The sequence below is a fragment of the Mirounga angustirostris genome, unplaced genomic scaffold (assembly GCF_029215605.1).
Source record: "Mirounga angustirostris isolate CCGP_5_RB_7025 unplaced genomic scaffold, mMirAng1.0.hap1 SCAF_7, whole genome shotgun sequence".
NCBI classification, from domain to species: Eukaryota; Metazoa; Chordata; class Mammalia; order Carnivora; family Phocidae; genus Mirounga; species Mirounga angustirostris.
In genome coordinates this window covers 8,421,469-8,444,764 of record NW_026991715.1, presented here as the reverse complement: position 1 = coordinate 8,444,764, position 23,296 = coordinate 8,421,469, and the positions used below count along the sequence as shown (strand labels likewise).

The following is a 23,296-nucleotide window of genomic DNA, read 5'->3' as shown; positions in this document are numbered from 1 at the left end:
AGAGCATCCCTCTGAACACAGCCAGTCTGTCTTGCATCGTTGTCCTTGCTTCCCTGTGAGATCTGTTCGGCTAGCCTTTCTAACAGCCCACCTTGGGCTGGGGCCAAGTGCTGTGTGCACACTGCGGCATTCATGGGCCACGGGACGGACACACACACACACACACACACACACGGCTACAGGTGATGACAAATGCCCTCCACAAGCAGCAGAGCAACAGCGTCGGGCACCCAGGCGCAGGAGTTTCGTGAAGAGAACGTGACAACGGAAGTGGGGAGGAGAGAAGGTGGTATCTTTCCACTCTTCCCCCAGCCTCATTTTCAACCCCTGGGACATGATTGCTCCATCAGCCGAGATGCCTACACTTAGTCCTAACATGGTGCTGCTCCTTTACAGTTTTAATTTTGTTACATTTTTGTCCTTCACCCTCCCTCCCACTGACCCTAAGCATCTACACTGTGCTATTTACAAAGTTCCAAATACTAGCTTTCATTATTATCTTTAAATAGCGATCAGAGGAGTCCGTAGCATCCAGAACTCCGTACTGCTGTCCTCTGGCTACAGAGAAGGGCTACACGGACCCACCGCAGTGGCCTGAGGAGCCTGCGTGCGTGAGTGCTCTGACCAGGGGTCCTGCCCAAGGCGACTCCTTGGGCACCAGCTCTCAGCAGCAAACCACCTCCTAGATACAAATGTGCAATGAGCAAGGAAACAAGGAGAGCAATTTTCTCAATCTGGAGTCCCAATTTCAATGCTCCCATTCCTCTTTTTAGCCCCACTTCAAGATTTTCCGATTTCTTTACTGTAAAAGCTGACTGCACAGGGCTCTATAAATCCTGGCTGAGTCCGTATTTCTCTAAATCCATATCTGGGTACCTAAGTTAGCTCAGAAAAACTTAGGGATACTCAACAGATGGAACAGAGGTGTAAGCTGAACAGGATCCTCGGATCCTACAAGACGGCTGCCTTACTTTCATGTGCGTTCTTCTGCTTCCTGCTGCCACCTAGAGGCGGGAGGGGGGAAGGGACCCATGCTCTTAAAATGGACCTTTATAAGATCTACTGTTGGAAAGTTTCCTTTGGGGAAGGGCAATTCATAGCCATTTAATCCGTCACAAGGAAATCAAAATGAGCTGCTGATTTTTCTTGGATTTTTATTCTTTCTATTATTTTCTTTTTGGAAAATCATTTGTTCCTCAGTGTCAGCTTTGGGCTGTCTGTAAACCTGGGAGCCCAGTTTTCCATTCTCCTAAGGGGTAAGATGGAAATCCAGGAGGTCAGGGCACTTGATGAGTCAGCTGGTTGTCCCAGATTAGAAACAGAACCCTTCTTTACCCTAACAATTATAAAAGCTACCACTCCTTCTTTCAATATTCGCATGCAAACAGCGGCAGACAAGTTCCAAAGTAACAACTCAATTTTGCAATCCAATTACTTTCAGCCAAAGGAAACACCAGGCCATTTTCCCAACTGCTCACAAAATGTAACTGGAATGATGTAGGCGGGGGTGAGGAGGGTGGAATGTGGTGGCCCATTTGCAGGAGTGCCTGATACGTGCAGGGCACTGGAGAGGAAGACGAAGATGGGTAAACCACGGAGACTCATCTCTGGGAATTTACAAAAGAGATGGGCAGACAGCCTGAACGGATTATAAATTATATAAGAACAAACACAGTTAAGAGAAAGCATACAAAACCGGCTGCCATAGATAAACACACGGGCTTGCTCTCAGTGTATCTGGTACTTCTGGGTGCTCAGCTCAGAGGCTCCTGTCCTAAGTATGGAATGGTCTCGTGGTACACAGGGTTCCAGGAGGATCCGGTCCTGGGATACTGTGATCTGGTGTTCGTTTCCCTCTCAAGGGGCTTTTGTTAAAGGGTACCACATGCCTGATGGTAAGCTGGAGGCCCTGCATGCTCACCCAGTCTTCCACCAAAGCCCCCTGCAGGCCTGACTCCCAGGCCAGCCTCTGCCACCCACCACTGAAGTTCCCGTGTGCTTTCTGGTCAGACTAACCACAGGGTAAAACCTATACTCTTCCGCTAACAAACACATGTGGTTGCTTAAGACAGGGGTGGCTCTCTCCTCCATATTCCTCATGTGTGGGCAGTCACCTGGGGCAGCCACCAGTGCTTTCTGCCCTTCTCAGGGTCATCTCTCTCCTTGGTCATCCTCCTATCAGCCAAATACAAGCCCTCCCCCCCAACCCTGGCCCAAGAGTTAGCACCTTGACCCACTGCAATACGGCTTCCATCCTCTGGGGAGCTGACGCGATGCTGAATTGGGCAGGGGGGGTAGAAGGGAGACTTCAGGGCTGCTTTCCCCGAGGCAGGCAATGACCCTGATGCTGTTAAACACAGTTCACATTTTCAGCCTTTCCCTCCATCATCTGCTTCTTAATAATTTCCTGCATCTTTAAAGCTCTCTGTCTTCATATTTCTTTACCACAGAATCTTGCTTTCTCTTCCACTTTTCTGGTTGTTCCTTCTACTCGCCTTTGAGGTAGGTCCAAATGAGTATGGGAGTCCTCTCTCCTCTTTTTCTTTTTTTTTAATTTTTAATTTTTTAATTTTTTTTTTTTTAAAGATTTTATTTATTTATTCATGAGAGACAGAGGGAGAGAGAGAGAGAAGCAGAGGGAGAAGCAGGCTCCCAAGGAGCAGGGAACCCGATGCGGGACTCGATCCCGGGACTCCAAGATCACGACCTGAGCCGAAGGCAGTCGCTTAACCGACTGAGCCACCCAGGCGCCCCTAATTTTTTTTTTTTTTAAAGATTTTGTTTATTTATTTGACAGAGAGAGACACAGTGAGAGAGAGAACACAAGCAGGGGGAGTGGGAGAGGGAGAAGCAGGCTTCCCATGGAGCAGGGGAGCCTGATGCGGGGCTCGATCCCGGGACCCTGGAACCATGACCTGAGCTGAAGGCAGACGCTTAATGACTGAGCCACCCAGGCGCCACCTTTTTTTAAATTTTTTTTTTTTTTTAAGATTTTATTTGACAAAGAGAGACAGCGAGAGCAGGAACACAAGCAGGGGGAGTGGGAGAGGGAGAAGTGGGCTTCCTGCCGAGCAGGGAGCCCGATGTGGGACTCGATCCCAGGACCCTGGGATCATGACCTGAGCCGAAGGCAGATGCTTAACGACTGAGCCACCCAGGCACCCTTTTTAAAAAAAATTTTTTTTAAAGATTTATATATTCATTTGAGAGAGAGAGCATGCATGCGAGTGCACGAGCAGGGGGGAGGGGCAGAGGGAGAGGGGGAGAGAGAATCCCCAAGCAGACTCCTCTCTGAGTGCAGAGACCAACGCAGGGCTCAATCCCACGACCCATGAGATCATGACCTGAGACGAAACCAAGAGTCGGACACCCAACTGACTGAGCCAACCGGTGCCCCTCTCCTCTTTTTATTCTATACATACTCTGAGTGATCTTATCCACTCCCAAGGCTCCAAATTCCTATGACTGAGCATCACACTCAGAATAAACCCATCTGCCAGGGATCAAGTGCTGATCTATCAGCCCTTGCCCTCCATCCAACCTCCTTTTCCATGCTCCCCCATGTACAGCACAATGAGTCACACCAGCCTTCTTAGAGATCCTCAAACGTGCCCCCTCATTCCTGCCTCAGGGCCTTTGGACTTGTTCTTCTCTTTGCCCAAAACACTTCTTCCCCATCTCCCTAGGGGTCGCTTAGCACATAATTCGGGTCCCTTATCTCCTAAAAGTCATAGAACGACTATTCTCCATCTCTCCAGCCTATCTCCTTGTTAATTCCCCCAGAGGTACTCAGGTGAATAAGCCTAGCTTCCCCCCATTAGAATGAAAAGCAGAGACCCAGCACCTAGAACAGAGCCTGGCACCCAGTAAGTATTTGTGAATGAATATGCTCTCTTACCCCGACGTCGACAGAGCCCCAGACTTCTGTTTGTCCAACCACCTACCTGGTGTGTGGGGTGTACCACAGATAATTCAGACTTAATCTGTCCAAACCTGAAGCAGCTTCTCCCCACTCCCGTTTTCCTTTCTCTGTTCCTGTCCCAGACAATGTCACTACCGTCCACCTAGTCACATAAGCCAGAACGGGAGAGCCACTCTAGCCCCTCCTTCTCTAGTACTCCTCACGTCCAGTCAGCACCCTAGTCCTGCTGAGCCCACCTCCTCAGCATTCTTAGGTCTCCCCACTTCTCTCCATCCACTAACACTAACTTCTCTGGCTTGACTCATTCCAACCACATCTACAGCTAGTCTCGTTAACAATCTCTGCCCTCACCTACATTCCGTACTATGGTCAGAGTGCCTGCACCGAAGGGCAAATCTGATCCTGTCACTCTCCTCCTGTAAGCTCTTCAATGGCAGCTCGCCGCCCTCAGGTCTTCGTAACCCTGAACTGGGCTCCGCGGCCCTCCCGGCTCCAGTACTGGTGTAACTCCCCAGCAGCTTTCCAACCACACCCATGCTGTGCACCAGCGGTAAGGCTCGCTGGAATGCCGCAGAAGTGTAGGCTGAAACACAGAAGCCCTTAACTTTTTAGGGCAGCAATTCAACCTAATACCATGCTCACGTGTCCTTTTCCCCTATGTTCCTGCTGTACCCTGTACGGACACTCAGGAACCCTGACTGTTGGTGGAAAGGACCATCTCCAGGTAAAGCTGATCTACTTTCAGGCAACATTCAAGATTCCAATGATTTGAGGGAAAACGTGGGAAATCCGTGTCGAGTAGCAACCGTGGAAGGGCACGAACCTGAGCCAAATGCCACAGGGACAAGTCATTACTTCCTCAGCGGCCTTGCTGACCGCCCAGGACCTGCACTTGACTACTCCTCACGGTGTCAGAATCTCACGTGCTCTTCAAAGCAGATGAAAGTCTGATTACATGAGGCTTCCCAAGGTGTGAGCATTTGGGGCTCGCAGGAAGGATCTGTTGCCGATCATCCTCGCGGCCCTGCCTCCCTGCTCATCAGACTGGGAAGGGCCCACGTCAACTCTGCTTCCACCTGTGAGGCTGGCTGAGCGAGGCGGTGTCTCGGTATGAAACACAAGCCACAGGGAGTGAGTCAGAGCTTCAAGCCCTGAGACGAGTACCTCCCCTCTGCCAAGCACAAAGAATCCCACCCATCAAGGTGCTGTGACCAGAAAAACGGGCTGTGCCATGAGGAACTCACACACACATACTAAAGAAAAAGAAAAATACCACAGAACCAAATATAACCTGCTACTAAAGATTCCCACTTTTAAGATGGTATTTGTCTTAACAGTTTGGAATCCTCAGTGATTTAGAAGTACGGTAAATATTAAAGAGATCTGTAAACACTACTCCTTGCCACTGAATCCACCTGTAAGTACAAACTGAAAATGGCAAGTTCCAAGAAATGCATTTTCCAGAAAAATTTATACTTTGGGGTCCAGACATTTTTACCATCATTTTTTAAATGTTTTATCTTTAACGAATTATAGGTTCCTGTGTCAACTATACTCAAATTAAAAAAATTTAAAAAAGAACTTGAGGTTCATAGGAAATTGGAAATAGAGTACAGAGAGGTCCTGTGTATCCTTCCCCCAGTTTCCCCCAACGGTGTTCGCATGCACTGCTCATTCCCAAGATCCTACTAGTTGCCAGACACCGCCCTATGCAAGCTGAGCACAAAACAGTCATAAACTCAGATATGCACTAGGTTTTTACTATACTCTAGGCAGGGCACTGGGATAAAAAGACAAGACATAGCTCCTGCTCCCACCAGCTGGGATGAGATGGCGAAGCTAGGGAGGCAGAACGGAGTCTTATGGGAGGAAGAAGAAGGGGGCACCCGAATTAGACATTAAAAGAACAAAGAAGTCATCCAGAAGCAAGGGGCAGGCATTCCAGGCTGAGAGGCAAAAGCAAGGAGACACAAATGAGCACTGAGTGGGAGTGGACAGAAGGAGGAGGCAAGCAGAAAAAATGAGTAGTAGTTTCATGCTGCTCACGTGTCAATGGCACAACAGGAAGTGCTGGAAGTCACGCTGGGAATGGACGGTGATGGTCCCGAAATTGTATTTAATAATGTGAAATTTCCAAAAATGTACAAAACTAGAGAGAACAGTACACTGAAGCCTCGTGTGCCCCTCACCCAACTTAAACAACTCTTAGTATTTGGCCATTTTGTTGCATTTCTACCTCCCTATTCCCCAGCCCCCAAACTGGATTTTTTTAAGAAACAAATCCTGGGCATAATACCATTCAATCCACAAATACTTCATTACATATCTCTAAAAAGCAAAAACTCTTAAAAATATACATGTGTGTGGGCGCCTGGGTGGCTCAGTTGTTAAGCGTCTGCCTTCGGCTCAGGTCATGATCCCAGGGTCCTGGGATCGAGTCCCACATCGGGCTCCCTGCTCGGCGGGAAGCCTGCTTCTCCCTCTCCCATTCCCCCTGCCTGTGTTCCTGCTCTCGCTATGTCTCTCTCTGTCAAATAAATAAATAAAATCTTTAAAAAAAAAAAAAAAAAACATGTGTGTATAATATCGCAATACCATTATCACACCTAAAACACTAACCATTATTATCCCCACCTCAAACACATTAGAACAGCTACTATCCAAAACAAACAAACAAAAAACCAAAATAACAGGTGTTGGCAAGGACATTTGTGCACTGTTGGTGGAAATGAAAATGGTGCATCTGCTATGGAAAACAGTTTGGTGGTTCCTCAAAAAATAAAAACCTAGATTTACCATGTTAGTCAGCAATACCATTTCTAAAAGAATTCCATTTCCAAAAGCACTGAAAGCAAGGACTTGAACAGATATTTGTTGACCATGTTCATAGCTACGTATTCACGGTAGCCAAAAGGTGGAAGCAACCCAAGAGTTCATCAATGGATGAATGAATAAACTCCATACAATGGAATATTATTCAGCCTTAAAAAGCAAATACATTCTGACACATGCTACAATGTGGAGGAAACTTGAGGCCTCAGGTGAAATAAACCCATCACAAAAGGATAAATACTGTATAATTCCACTTCCATACAGTACCTAGAGTCATCGAATTCAGAGACAGAAAGGACAAGGGTGGTTTCCGGGGGCTGCGGGGAGAGGGAAGTAGGGAGCTAGTGTTTCCGTTCTGCAAGAAAAGAGCTATGGAAATGGATAGTGGTGGTGGTTGCACAAATAATGTGAAAGTACTTAATACTAGAGTGTACACTTAAGAATGGTTAAGCTGGTAAATTTACACACACACGTGTGTGTATTTTTTTTTTTTTTTTTTTAAGAGGGAGAGGGAGAGAAAGAATCCCAAGCAGGCTCCACGCTGAGCGTGGAGCTCAACACGGGGCTTGATCCTACAACTCTCTGAGATCATGACCTGAGCTGAAACCAAGTCGGGTACTTTCATCAGCTGTGCCATCCAGGCACCCTTTGTTTTATTTTATTACAATTAAAAAAATTAATTCTTTATTATCATCCTGTAGGCCAGCAGTGTTCAAGTTTCCCTGTCACAAGATCTTTTGCAAACAAACAAAATAACCCCTTTATTATGGAAAATTTCAAATATACACTAAAGTAGAGAGAGAGTAGAATGACTCTCCATGCACTCACTGTCCAAGTGAAACTACGCCTGGCCCATTTTGTCTCCTTCATACCCTACCCCTGGGCTAACCTAGCAATCACATCATTTCCCCTTAAATAGTTCAGCAGGCATCACTAAAATATGAAAGCTCTTTGAAAAATAACCGTAACACCATTACTGCATGTCAAAAATAAAAATCAAATTGTTGCTACAGTTGGTTTATTCAAGTCAGGATCCAATACACTGCATCTGGTTGACATGCTCTTAGGACTCTGAGTATAGAACAGTTCTCTCTCCCTTTCTTGACTTTGCCATTTATTTGTCCAAGACACTTAGTCACTTGTCCTGTAGAATTTTCCATTTCCAGAGTTGGCTGATTGTATGCCCCCCAAGGTGTCGTCTACAAGTTCTTCTATCCTCTGTATTTCCAGTAAGCTGACAAAAGCTTGATCAGATTGATTTTTTTTTTTACATAAATACTGATAGGTGATGTGCTGCATATCATTTTAATAAGAACTTATCACATGAAGTCAGACTTCATGTGATTCATGGGATTCAGCAGGTCCTGAAGACTGATTTTGTATTGGGGGTGAGGGAGAAAGGAGTTTCGCTCTAGTTTTGGCACATGGGTAAGACAGAGAACAAAGGAAAAGCGGGGTTTCAGTGCGGGAAGGGGTTAGTTTAGTTTTAGCCATGAAGACATGACTAGACCATTCAGGTCACATCCAAGAGGCAGTGAATAACACTGATGATGAGTCCAGGGGAAAGACTGTCACCAGCAACGCACGCAGCTGAAACCACAAGCAGGTCTGATCACTCAGGATGAGTGACAAGCCAGCCAAGGGGCAGAGGAAGCACCCATAATGAAGATGGGGCACAAGGGAGAGTCATGGGTTAAATACATATGAAAGGTCCAGAAAGATAAAGGCTGAACATGTCCACTGGGTCTGGTAACTGGGTCTGAACATGTCCAAAGGGTCACTCACTGATGCCAATGCCCAAAGCAGTTCCAGAAGGCTGACTGGAGTAAAAACCCTTAACTTGAGGGGCGTGTGGGTGGCTCAGTCGTTAAGCGTCTGCCTTCGGCTCAGGTCACGATCCCAGGGTCCTGGGATCGAGCCCCCACATCGGGCTCCCTGCCCAGCGGGAAGCCTGCTTCTTCCTCTCCCACCCCCCTGCTTGTGTTCCCTCTCTCGCTGTCTCTCTGTCAAATAAATAAATAAAATCTTAAAAAAAAACAAAACACAAAACCCTAACTTGAGAAGTAACTGGGAAGCAAGTAAATAGAGTATGAATTGTTCTTTCCCAAGTTTAATTGTAAAAGGGAGATAGACAAAGTAGATTAAGTGATTGCCTAGGCCTGGGCAGTGGGGGGTGGGGCGTTGGATGTGTGACAGCTAGGGTTGTGGGGCTTCTTTCTGGGGTGAGGAAATGTTCTAAAATCCGACTGTGCCGACAATTCTGTGGATAAACTTAAAACCACTGAAATGTATGGGGGAAATGAATTTAAATGGGTGAATTTAAATGGGTATGGAAACTGTATCTCAATAAAGCTCAAAAAAAGTGAGGGAAGGGCGCCTGGGTGGCTCAGTCGGTTAAGTGTCCAAGTCTTGATTTCAGCTCAGGTCAGATCTCAGGGTCGTGAGCGAGAGCCCTACGTCAGGCTCCACACTCCGTGGGGAGTCTGCTTGAGATTCTCTCTCCCTCTCCTTCTGCCCCTCCCCTGGCTCACACTGTCTAAATAAATTATATATATATTTTTTCAGTGAGGGAGAGAGACTGGTAGCCAGAGAGGGTCAAAGGAAGGTAATTTTGGAATAATACTTGAGCTCACTTAAAAGAACAGCAGATAATTATTAGACCAGATCTCTCTAAAATCCTCTGGAGCTCTGTGATTCTGTGCAATCAGGCATTCACAGATAAATATGAAAAACATGCATCATGAACTACTGAAAGCATAAACACCATGATCTTCTCCTGTACGAGGAAATCCTGACTTAATTGAGGGACTGCAGCACACGTAACTGCGCATATAAGTGATACCCTTCCCTTCCAAAGCCATGCCCTCCACCCGGGGTCTCTATCCCATTCCCATGTGGCCTCTCTTCCATCCATCTCCCTGTTTACCCCTAAGCATTTGCAATGCTCAGTAACCTCATCTTTTAGCCCCCATCCTACTCTGCATTTAGCTCAGTGTTAAGGGCACAGCTAGAATGGGTTCAAATCCTGCTTTGGTTGCTTAACAGCTGTGTGCTCACAGGCAAATTACTAAGCTCTGGTTCCTCATCTAAAGAGGGGCTGGGGATGGTGGTGGTGTGGGGAGAACAGCCACTTCCTGGGGGAGCTATGAGGCACACCCCTACCACTTACCAAGCTGATAACATTCTCACCCTTCAGCCAATCCCCTTCCTTCACTTTGGAGCTTCCTCAAAGATGGGGTCTCTACTTTGCCATATGCGCCAAGGTCACCTCCTGGATCTTAAATCCAAGGGACACTTTTAAACTGTATCTACTTGACCTTCCTGAGGCACTTGAACTCTGATGACCTCTCCTCCCTTCTCTAAACATGTTCCTCCCTTAAGGCCCAAGAGACGGCTCTCTGGACCTGCCTCCATGGCCACTCTCTGCAGGCTGCGGCTCCCCATGCTGCTCCTTCCTCCCTTTCCATTGCTGTCCTCTCCCAGGTTCTCCATCCACACTCAGGGCCTCAGCCACAGCCCGACAACCTGGCACAGAGTGGCCACTCAAATATTTACTGATCTTCATCAGATTTCCTGGATCTCCATCTTTTTTTTTAACATTTTATTTATTTATTTATTTATTTGAGAGGGAGAAGGCACACGAGCGGGGGGCAGAGAGCAGAGGGAGAAAGACAAGCAACAAGCAGACTCCCTGCTGAGCACGGAGCCCAACAAGACCCCAGGACCCGAGTTGAAGTCAGATGCTTAACCAACTGAGCCATCCAGGTGCTCCTGGGATCTTCATCTTTGTGCCCAGCTCTCTCTCCTGTGCTCTAGACTCACATATTCGACTGTAACCAGGAATCTCCACATGGATATCCGACAGGATGTTCCAAACCTGGCTCTTCCTCTCATGCTCCTTCCCTCAGTGCACGGCTCAATCCTTGTCCTCTGCTGACTCTACCTCCTAAATCAATCTCCAGTGAGATCCCTCCACACCACCACCACACCTCCCTCTTAGACGAATGCCTTATTTTATTAAAATAGATTACTAAAATAACTTCATGCTGATCTACTTCTATTCTCTGTTCTAACCCACCCTTTACGATGTTATCGAGTGATCTCCATAAAACATTTATCTGAACCACTTTAAATCCCTTATCTCCCCCCCCACCTTACGGTTGAAGTTCAAATTCCTTATTCTGGCACTAAGAGCCTGTTTGATCTGATCCCATTGAGCCTTTCCGCTTAATCCCCTGCCATTCCCGTGGGGCCCCAACTTACAGTGAACTTCTTTCAGGACTGAGAATATACCTCTAGCCTGGTGATCTCCTACTAAACTTTTAAGATTTAGCACAAACATCAACTCCTCTTTTTTTCCCTGACCACTTACCCCACACCTGATCAAGTTCCTTATTCCAACCCTAGTGCTCTAACAAAGCATTTTGTGTATTACTTATATTCCACGTTCAAGGTAAAGCATGGAGCCATACCGTAAACATGCGTCTCATGTTTCTCTACATCTTGCCCCATCTGTGGAGGACAAGAGCCTTGCCCTCTTCATCCCCAGCAAGCTGCAGGTGCCCAACGACTGTTTCCACATTAAGCCTCCCTCCTGCCCCAACACTCCCCTTCACGGTCACTCTACTGTTCTCTGGCCTCCTGCACATCCGTCTTTCAGTTTCACAGGCTTTCTGTGCCCAGTACTGGGAAGCAGTACTAGTTCATGTAATCTTCACGACAACCTATGGGGTCTGTGCTGTACTATTACCCCAATTTCAAGATCAAGGCACTACGGCTTAAAGCAATGAAAGCATTTGCAAAGTGAGCATGAAACCAGGATTTGAACACAGATTTATTTGATTCAAAGTCATTTCCCAAAGTCCAACTTATGCGACTCCATCAAATGCGTCTCTTTTTCATCTCACAACTTCTTAGAGTCTTTACTTCTCTCTTCCCTGAGAGGAAAACATCTCTCCTTGCAAATGTTAACGGCTTTCAGCTGCACCTTCTTACTCCCTCTGGACCTGCTTCATCTGAGACTCTTCCCCTTCAAATTATCCCCCTCCAGGGCACCTGGTTGGCTCAGTCAGCACAACATGCGACTCTTGATCTTGAGGTCATGAGTTCAAGCCTCACACTGGGCATAGAGCTTACTCAAAAAGAAAAATAAAAAATTCCCTTCTTCAGCTCAAAAATAACTTCAACATTGAGGTACTTGGGTGGCTCAATCAGTTAAGCGTCTGATTCTTGGTTTTGGCTCAGGTCATGATCTCAGGGTCATGGGACTGAGCCCCATGTCAGGCTTGGCGCTCAGCACAGTCTGCTTCAGATTCTCTCTCCTTCCCCCTTTGCCCCGCCCCCCCGCCAATTCACACACACTCTCTCTCTAAAATAAATAAAATCTTTTAAAATTTTTCATTTATAAACAAAATAACTTCAGTGTTTTTTGTTCTAGAGCAGTGGTTTTCAATAAGAAGTTTTCCAGATCCAATTTTTGGCACAATACAATTTGGACTAGGCACACTTCAGGTGCTTAACAGCCTCCGTGGCTGATGGCTACCGTACTGGATGACACAGCTCTAGAAACGGGCCTTGAACATAAGTTCTCAGGACAGTACGAGCACAAAAGGAAGCGCCCCTGAACCTGCTGGGTTTAGGCAGCAGGCGCCTCTCTGCACACACGGCTCCTCACTCTTCCTCGCAGCCTACCCTCCTGCGTCAGGAAAGCTGAACTTCAGCAAGCACGCCAGGCCCCCTGTGTCTCTGCACTGGCGGCTTCTTCACTGGAGGTACTCGACCTTGGCCCTCCTTTCTGTTTCTCCCAAACTCCTTCTCATGATCTTAATTTTTTTTTTCAAAGATTTTATTTATCTATTTGAGGGACGGCGAGAGTGAGAGGGCACACACAAGCAGGGGGAGCGGCAGGCAGAGGGAGAAGCAGACTCCTCGCCGAGGCTCGATCCCAGGACCCTAGGATCATGACCTGAGCCGAAGGCAGACACCTAACCGACTGAACCACCCAGGCGCCCCTCATGATCTTATTCAATGTATTCTATAAAAAGTTCTTGAGAGCTCAGTCAGCCACGGTCTGGGCCCTGGAATACAGCAAGGAACAAAAGAGACAACCCCCTTGCTCTCCTAGAACCTATATTCTAGTTGGCTTGTGCTCCCAAGTAAATAAAGCACGGAAAGGGAGTTTGTGGGGCTTACCATTTAAAAAAGATATTCAGGGAAGGCCTTACACAGCATGAGAGGTTTGAGCCAAACTTGGCAGGAGATGAGAGAGTGAGCCATGGCAACATCTCCAGAAGAGGGTCCAGGCTGAGGGGAGAGGGGCACAGAGGCCAAGTGGGAACATGCCTAGGGGGATGGGGGAGCATGAAGAGATGGTGGGAGAGGGGACCTGGTGGAGGGAAGAGGGTGACAGCGAGACAGGACATGAGGGACAGGGGTGCCAGACTGCATAGGGCGTGCAGCCCTGGCTAAGGGTGGGCTTTTCCCTCTGGTCAGACGGAAAACTGAGCCAGGGAACGACTTCACTCCGATTGTGCACAGACAGCAGACTGTAGGAGGGCTCAGGCAGACAGGGAAACCGATTAGGAGGCAATATTCTAGGTAAGAAAACCAACGGCTCAGACCCAGGTGGGAGTGGCAGAGGTGGTTAGCAATGGCCAGTTCTGGATGTGCACGGAAGGCAGAGCTGGTGAAGTTAGCTGACAGAACTTGGCCCAAGGGTCTCTGGGAGAAGGGTGTCCCTGGCAGGCTCCCTGGCTAGAGTGCAGCGAGTGAGGGCAGGTGGCAGCAGACGGGTCAGGCTCCTTGGCACAGTCCCAATGGGCTCTCAGGCTGGTGACAGGGGATGGAGGGAGGTGAAGAGGCTTTGCCAGGAGCACAGGGAGCCTGTGGGCATTCCCCCTGCACTTAATAGCAGACAGTACATAGTGCCCACATCTTGAAGTCTTCCCCAACTCCCAAAGGTGACCGAAGGGTCTGCCGCTTGCTTTCTGTACCATCCTCCGGTGTGGCACATAGGACACAGCACAGTGATGACTAGCCTCTGCATTGGTCTCTGTCAGCTCCTAGGGCACGGCCACTCCCTCGTTCACCTGTCTCTGCAGCACCAGATGGCACCTGACTCATCACCACCAGTGTTCAGTAAGCAGCTCTCCTAAATTCTGCCTGTCGGTTGCAACTGGCTAGCTTGCCAACCAAAAGAACAGTCCGTGGTTGGCTAGGTCTTCTGGCAAAGGCTCATACCTGATTAAGAGAGGTAATCAGGAGATCAAAAACAACAACACATAAACATTTAAAAAGAAATCTCCTGGGGGCATCTGGCTGACTCAGTCAGAAGTCTTGATCTCAGGGTCATGAGTTCGAGTTAGGTATATTACTTAAAAGAGTAAATATTAGGGGTGCCTGGGGTGGCTCAGTCCGTTAAGCATCCGACTCTTGATCAAGCTCAGGTCTTGATCTCAGAGTCGTGAGTTGAAGCCCCAGGTTTTACTTTAAAAACAAAAAAAAGAATATTAATAAATTAATAAAGAAAAAGTAATCTCCTAAGCTAACAAGAGCAACCATTTTTTTTTTTTTAAAGATTTTATTTATTCATTTGACAGAGAGAGAGCACAAGCAGGGGGAGCACCAGAGGGAGAGGGAGAAGCAGACTCCCCGCTGAGCAGGAGCCCAACGCAGGACTTGAGCCCAGGATCCTGGGATCATGACCTGAGCCGAAGGCAGATGCTTAACCAGGCACCCCAAAAGCAATCATTTATGAAACACCTATTCTGCACCAGGCAGAGCAACTCTGCAAAGCAGATATTGTTGTCACCATTTCCCAGGGAAGGGAACCAAGGCTTGGAGACGGTGAGCAGAGCAAAGAGGAGGAGGATCGGTGGTAACTATAGCTCAGAAGCAATGCAGGGGGGTGTCTGTGTGCGTGCGTGCGTGCGTGTGTGTGTGTGTGTGTGTGTGTGGACTGAAGTTGGCAGTGACAGCTGTCCACATCCTAACAACCCCTGAAGGCACAGTGGAGAACACCGCGGGGTATGAGCTCCGAACATCCCCCGGCCGATTCACAGCTCCTGGGGGTGGCTGGCAGCCTGCCACATGAAAGGCTGGCATTGTACCCAGAACACATGTAAATTCTTAACTCTCTACATAACGACTTAGGCTGCACACATGTGATCAACCCAACTTAAAACACAGATTCTCAACTTTCTCGAATAAAAACTTGGAGGTGAAACAGACAACCTGAGGCAAGTTGAGGTGGAAACTATAAATGGATCAGCGTGACATTAACAGGGCACCTTAGGCAAAGCTCCAAAGGGGCTACGGCTCCAGACCTCTGCGTTATTTGGAGCTGTGGATTAGCTCCACATCTGATGCTGCCCTCCCCGCCCCCCAACGCCTCTGCAGCTGCCCTGGCAAGGTCACTAATGAAGCCCACGTGGCTAAATGCAACTTCCCAGCAGCTCCTGGCCCGGCAGGGGCTCTGCTCACCCGGGATGAGGAAATGGAATCTCAGAAATCAGAAACTCTTGATTCATCCCCCAATCGTCCAATTCCTCCATCAACCAATCACCCTATCCTGTTCGTTTTACCATCTCCTTGGCCTTCTCCTCTGTTTTCACGCTGTCACTTTCTAGCTCTTCCTAATCATGTCTTGCCTAAACCGATAAAATAGCCCCTCTCTACTACCTACGCTCACCCCCACTCCATCCTCCACACCACTGCAAAGACTACCTAAGGCACAAATTTACTCAATGTTCACTGTTATTTAAATCCTTTAACCGGCTCTCCACAGTACACAGAAAAGAATCAAGTGCAAGCTCCTTGCCATGGTATATGCAGTGGTTGATTTTGTGCATCAACATGACTGGACCACCGAGTGTCCAAATGTTTATTTGGCCACACATTATTCTGGGTGTGTCTGTGAGGGTGCTTCTGGATGAAATTAATGTTTGAGTCAGTAGCTTGAATAAAGCAGACTGCCCTCCCTGATTTGGGTGGGCCTCATTCAGTTAGTTGGGCCTACCAGAACAACAAGATGAGTTAAGAGGGAACTCTTCCTGTGTGCTTGCCTTGAGCTGAGACATGAGGATTTTCCTGCCTATGGACTGAATGGGAAACACTGGTTCTTTGTGGGGTCTCAAGCCTGCCAACATTTGGACTGGAACTATACCACTGGCTCTCTTGGGTCTCCAGCTCGCCAACTGCAGGTCTCAGCACTTGCGAGCCTCCATAACCGCACGAGCCAATTTATTATAATCAACCAACGAATCTCTATCACACACACACATACACAGACACGAGGGTTCTGTTTCTCTGGGGAACCCTAACACAGTATGTAAGGCTTTTATGATTTGACATGCTTATGTCTCCAGGCTTATTGCTCAACACATCCTTCTCCTATTTTTCTTTAGCAATGAACGTTTTTGTTGTTGTTGTGAAAGGTATCATACATATATGCACGCATTACAGTGCAAAGACCAGTAATAACACAAACACCATTTTCCAACTGCTCAAGTTAAGAAACACTTTAGGCCTTGGCACTCGACGTGTGGTCCCAGGACCAAGAGAACTGGCATCACCTGAAAGGTTAAAAATGGTGAATCTCAGTCACTGCCACCGCTGTCTTAGAAATCTGCATTTTAAAAGGCTCTCCAAGTGATTCATACACACATTAAGCCAGTGGAGCTCTCCTTATAAATCCCTGCACCCTCCCTCTTCACCCCACAAGAGAGAACGAATATCCGGATTTTGTGTTACTTGTCTCTGTTGGTAGCACCACCCTCACACAATCTACCCCAAACAATATGCTGCCCTGGTGTCAAAAAGCAAAGGGCAAGCACCCACCAGCTGTGCCGGGAGAGGGCAGCATGGTCCCCGCTGGACAAAGGGCCCAGGAGGAGGTGAGGAGAACAGTCTCCGGGTCGTGGTCTGACTTCTCCTTCTGTGGGAGTTGACAAGGCCCCTTCTGGGGAAGTTGCAAGCAAGGTCACGAGTGAGTCTTGGGAAACACGGGGCTCTTCACACTTGGGCGCTTAGCAAGGCTGAGGTGTGGACCAGGCACCGGACATGTGCCAGAAGCATGGCCAGAGGGAAGGGGCTGCCTCCTGCTCTCAGGGAAACGCTGAGAACTTCTATGGGGGATATGCGTGCCCTCAGCAGAGCATCAGGGGAGAGACCCTCGGGGGCACATGGTCAAGACAAGCCAAGTCCTGGTGAGAATCTGGGCCAAGCCGTCCTGGACGTTCTGTCCTTGGTTTAAGAAGATGGCCCGATGGAACTGGGGGGTCTTTGTGATGCCCGGCTGCCTCTGGGGTCACCCCGCTGCAGGATGGCTCAGCTCCCTCCACATCTGCTGCAGAGCTGCCGTCCTGGGAGCACTCCATCATCCTCCAAGGGAGTCCCTCCTCATTTTCTTCCATGTTGAGTCTTTTCTGTACCTAATGTCTTACTCTTTCTTATCCTTTCAATTTGGTGGAGTACATCTTGCAGTAGCTCCTTGAGAAAGGGTGTGTGGCAGTTAAATTTTTAAAAATGTTTATCTTTGAAAATGACTATCCTATACACATTCTTGTGTATTTTGGCTAGGTCTAGAATTCTAGGTTGGTAATCATTTGCCATTCCTTCAGAATTCTAAAGGCACTGTACTAATGTCTTTTTGCTTCATATGTTGCTGCCATGAAGTCCAAAGCAATCCTGATTCTTGGTATGTGACCTAGTACCCTACCTTGGAAACCTGTAGAATCTTTCTTTAAACCCGATGTTCAGAAATTTTATGACTGGTATGGGTCTATTTTCTTCCCCAGTGCTGAGCATACAGCGTGCCCTTTGAACTTGGCAACTCATGTTCTTCAGATCTCAAGTAATTTTATTAATCATTTCCTACCTTGTTTTCTCTCTTCCTGTTATTTCTATTATTCAAATGTTGGACCTCCTACACTGCTTCTCTAATTTTCTTTTTGATTTTCCATCTGTTTTGTCTTTTTTTCTTTACTTTTTGGGATAATTACTCCTATTTCATATGTATAGTTCACACATATTCTTAATATTTTAAAAATATTTCCAAGATTTTGCTTTCTGAATTTTTAAAAATTCTTGTTCCATAAATACAATACATCCTCTTAATCTCTCTCAATAATATCTCATTGGCCAAAATAAGTCATATGTCCAAGCCCCAAATCAAAGGATGAAGAAGTATACTCTGTCTACTATAAAACTATGCCAAGGGTGTGGGTTTATAATATGACCTAAAGAGTGAAGAACTGAGGCCAAACATTTAACTGAACCCCCCACAACTAAGGAATATGACATACTCCCATCAATAATAGCAACTCATTTTAAAGACTGATTTATTTGGGAGAAAGAGAGAGTGCACATGAGAGAGGAAGAGAGAATTTCAAGCAGACTCCCTACTGAGCATGGAGCCCCACTCCAGGCTCAATCCTACGACCCTGAGATCACGACCTGAGCCAAAACCAAGAGTCAGACACTCAACTGACTAAGCCACCCAGGCTCCCCAATAACAGCAACTCATTTTAGCAGTGATTAAGGATAAAAGTCAGGGGACAGGTAGAGGAGGGAGGGCAGCAGTAGGCAAGGAGATGTATATTTTCAAAGTGCCCCAAGTAATTCTTATATGCCCCTCTGCCACAGTGTCTTTACTATACTAAATAACATATTAACTGTGCCATGGTAAATCATGTATTAACCAGCAATTTGTTTCTAAAAAGACTTCTAATTTTTGAAAAGTTCTTTCCCATGTATGGTATCTGCACAACCTAAATGGCACAGTGGAAAGATAAAGAGCTTTGGTACTGGACTTTGGTTTGAATTCTTGTCCTACCACTGAGCTGGCAACACTGGCAAGTTAACCTATGAATCTTAGTTTCCTTACAAGTAAAATTGGCCACAATAATATCCACCCTATGAGACCACTGTGAGGACTGAATGACAATATATTTAGAGTCTGGTCCTTTTAAAATTTTCTTTTGACCTGAGCAGCTTGACTACTTAGATCAAAAGCAGATCTGACTGGATGCCATGATCCTAAGACAGGCACATTATATCTAAGTACCAGAGGCAGCCGAAGGCCAAATCTCAGGCTGCCCGCCCCTTTACACAGCAGACCAACCCCAGGCAGCTCACGGCTTCCTTAATGGAAAGGTCCTGATTATCATTAGCCAATCAGCAACACAGTCTTTGCTTTCCCAGCAAGGGAAGAGATGGTCTGTAGTCTTCTGGCTTCAAAAGAACCACCCTGGGGCGCCTGGGTGGCTCAGTTGGTTAGGCGACTGCCTTCGGCTCAGGTCATGATCCTGGAGTCCCGGGATCAAGTCCCGCATCGGGCTCCCTGCTCGGCAGGGGCTCTGCTTCTCCCTCTGCCCTCTTCCCTCTCGTGCTGTCTCTCATTCGCTCTCTCTCAAATAAATAAATAAAATCTTAAAAAAAAAAAAAAAAAAAAGAACCACCCTATTTTTCCTCCTGTGAGCTATTTGCCGCAGAGCCTAGACTGTGCTAGATTGGGTTCTCTGCTTAGAGGTAAATTTTTCCACCTAATTTACAATCTCTGGTCTCTTAGATTTTTTCTTCTTCTTAATATCCTTTAAAGACGAGGGAGTTGGAGAGCAGAGAGAGAGAGTGCCATGCCTAAAGTCATACAATTACTTTAGGCCGAAAGTGTCACTGCATTCAAGTTTTTTGATCCAGGCTCATAACCAGCTTTATCCCCTCTGCATGCAAATCTTAACTACCTTCTTTCTCATTAGCAGTACCTTCCTTCCCTGAGACATAAAGACATACTGCTTTTTTTTTTAGTTTTGTTTAGATTAAATTTTTATTCATAACTATACAGAAAAAAAGATGCAATATAGATACACAAATATGAAGTTCTTCCTTGATTTATATTTAAGCAGAGAATCACAGAATCCATTACATCTTGCTCTGATTTTTTTTTTAAGATTTTATTTGAGAGCAAGAGAGAGCGCACGCACACAGGAAGGGGGGGGAAGGACAGAGGGAGAGGGAGAAGCAGACTCCCCACTGAGCAGGGAGCCTGACGTAGGGCTCATCCCAGGACCCTGGGATCATGACCTGAGCCGAAGGCAGACGCTTAACTGACTGAGCCACCCAGGAGCCCCTCTCTGATGGATTTTTGAATGAAACTGGTCTAATTTCATTGATATGACTTTAATTAAAAATCCGTTAAAATTTCTAGGAAGCTTTCAGGGTATATGGTTTGTGAAATCATAGCTTTTATCTTGTGGCTAATTTTTTCAAACGCCGTATCATAAAATACACCATCTTTGGGGCGCCTGGGTGGCTCAGTGGTTAAGCGTCTGCCTTCGGCTCAGGTCATGATCTCAGGGTCCTGGGATCAAGTCCCATGATGGGCTCCCTGCTTGGTGGGGAGTCTGCTTCTCCTTCTCCCTCTGCCCCTTCCCCCGCTCGTGCTCTCTCTCTCAAATAAATAAAGAAAATCTTTAAAAAACAAATTCTACATGAGTGAAATTATATGGTATTTGTCTTTCTCTGACTTATTTCACTTAGCATTATACTCTCTAGATCCAAGATGGCTTTCTAATTCATTGTTTTCAATAAAACTGAAAGAGCACCTAACCAATTCATGAGGTTAATTAGTAAATTAATTTTTGATGATAGATCACCATATGATTTTTGGCATACAACTCAGGTTTCAAAAAAAATGAATAACAACGCTAGAACTAAATTTCTTCCTTTCTTTTGCATTAATGTGAATAAGGATTACTGGGGCTCACGTTTAAAAAAACAAAAAACAGGAACAGAATTGAGAACTCTCATTTTATCAACAATATTCACCCATGGTTCCATGAACAAACTGAGGAGGGCAAAAGACTCATCCATCTCACTAAGGGAGGCATTTCTCTTTTTTAAGCTTTTATTCATTTATTTGAAAAAGAGAAAGAGACTTCGTGCAAGAGCAGGGGAGAGGGGCAGAGTAGGAGAGGGGGGCAGGAAGAGGGTAAGAATCCCAAATGGACTCAGCACTGAGCGCTTGGGGCTCAATCTGAGATTATGACCTGAGCCGAAACCAGGAGTAGGACCCTCAACCGACTGAGCCACCCAGGCGCCCCTAAGGGAGGCATTATTTCTAATAAACTTCTGTTCTTTTTGCTTAATAATTATTTATAAAAATTTATAATGTATTTGTTGTTTGTTGTGTACTAAAATTACTATAACTCAACTTACTGAAATAAGAAATATGTAACACACAGAATCTTATAAGTGCTACATATATTTTTCCTTTGTATAAATCAACCTTTCTTAAAAAGAGCAAAAATATCCATAGAGCTTTATGGTCAAAGTAAATTGAAAAGTTTTTAGTTTCAATTTTTATACTTTTGTTGCTGAAAAATTTGCTAGAATGATAAAGACTTTTAAAAAAAAGCATACATTATGTTAGAATAAAACTATGTGGGGCAAGTGTTAAAGAAATGCAAGTTGCAGGAGGAAAAGGAAGGACTTAAAATTTCTATGAAAGAAAAGCTTCTTTAAATGGCTGATGAAAGTGTATTATGAAGGTATTCAGATTCCACAGGCTACATTTTAAAAAGTGATGTAACCATCTTATTTTTAAATGTTAATATTTATAATTCTCTGAAAGCTACATCCCCTGAAACTATAAATAGCATTTTCTGTCTTTTCTCTTTTTAAGACAGTTGATTCATACTGAATACATGTAGCACTTGTAAGACTGTGTTACATATACTTATTTCATATATTTCACTTAATAAATCGAGTTACGGTAAGTAAGTATACAGTTTGATCAACACAATGAATGCATTATGATTTTTGATTAGCTTAAAAACTTGGGCTGAAGTTTTAGATGTCAACATAAAAATGTGTTGAGGGGGTTCACAGTGTTGCAAAATTACTTAGTCTAAACACCCAGTATCAAATATACGGCTTTTTAGGATATGACTCCTACCTTTCTAGCTTCATCTTCTAGCTTCTGGCACTTGAAACCCCAAATTCAAAGAACTAACTGTCATAATTTTGTGCTTTTGCTTAGTTTCCCAAAGGGATCAAAATCCTATTAGGCGCCCTCTCCCCACGAGTATTAGTTGTATTTAAAGGTTTGGAGAACTCCTAATAAAGGAAACCGTTTAAATTTGTTTCTCCAACTCTAGAACTCTTTTAATATTCTGTGAAGTTAATGTTCCATGGAACACCTTTTAGGCAAAGCATCTTGCAAAATCTTAAGACCTCGTTTAAAAGTCAAGTCTTTAAAGCCTTCCAAACTTCACCTAAGAGGCATCCATCCCTTCCCCAGTATTTCCACAGGCTTTGTAGCCCTCAACACAGCTGTGCAATAACTAGCTTACCACCTATTCCCCCTGAGGCTGCACGACATAGGTCCATAGCTCCTAGCAGGAGCTCAAATGGTTGAACAGACCAATGGAAAGCTGGAAGTGCAGGGAAGTAGTGAGCAATTCACAGGTTTCTGCTTTGGACGACGGGACTAGGGAAAATACTTAGAAGGAATATAAGATTGGCAGGAAAAAGGGAGAGTCCATTTTGGATATGTGGGATATAAAAGTGGAAACGTCCAGTAGACAGCTGCAAATATGGATCTGAAACTTGAAAAAAGATCTGGAGAATCTTATTATTATAGGTGGGAGATGAAGCCATGAAACAATAACATGACCCAGGAAAACATGACTGGAAAAAGTAGAGGACAGAGTAACCTGGGGAATACTAACATCTAAAAGGCACGCAAAGAAAGCTTCTCAAGCCAAAAAACTCGGAACTCCCCTCGATTCCCCCTCTCTCGTGCCCCCTCCCCCCCATCTACTCCATGTGGCCCATCACCAAGCCCTGTCACCTCTGCCTTTGGGAGCTACACAAAACCCATCTCTTCCTCTCCGTTGCCATGGCTACCTCCAGCCCCAGTCTAGACCACCCCAAAAACCTTAACTGTATCCACTCTCGTGCACACCAACCCCAAGCATTCTCCACCTAGCACCAGAATGGCCTTTAAAACCTAAGACATGCTTCTGCTTAAAACCCTGCTAATTGCTTCCTAGTGCACTTGATCTGGTCCTTCTTATCTACCTCTCCTACTAGCTGCTTACCTGCCATGCGGCTCCAGCCACACTGACCTCCTTTCTGTTCTGCAGGCAAGCTCAGAAGAAGACTTTGTGCTGGTGGTTTTCTCTAACTGGAATGTTCCTGAGACTTTCAGCTGACTGATGACCTCCTGTCAATCAGGCCCAAAGAGCATCTTATCTAAAGCTACTACTGTAAGTCAACCAGTACCACATTACTCTTTTCATTTTTTCTTAGAATTATATTATAAAAATTAATTTTTAAAATTATCAATCTCTTTCTCCATGAAGGCAGAGTTTTAATTTGTCTTGTTCACTGCTGTATTCCTAGTGCCTAAAACACCCTCTGGCCCACAGGAGGCACTCAAGTACTTGCTGCATGAATTAGTAAGGGAAAGCAGGAGACTGAGAAAAAAACCAGAAAGCTGGAAAGAGAATCAGAAGAGAGTGGAAGCTAAGAGAAGAGCCT

The 23,296-nt window shown here is 45.8% G+C and overlaps 1 protein-coding gene across 1 annotated transcript in view; it reads right to left on the bottom strand.

Annotated features, from left to right (window-relative positions):
- MAML1 (mastermind like transcriptional coactivator 1) overlaps positions 1-23,296 on the bottom strand; it is a 37,180-nt gene that overhangs the window by 9,259 nt on the left and 4,625 nt on the right. The gene's annotated exons all lie outside the window — the stretch shown is intronic.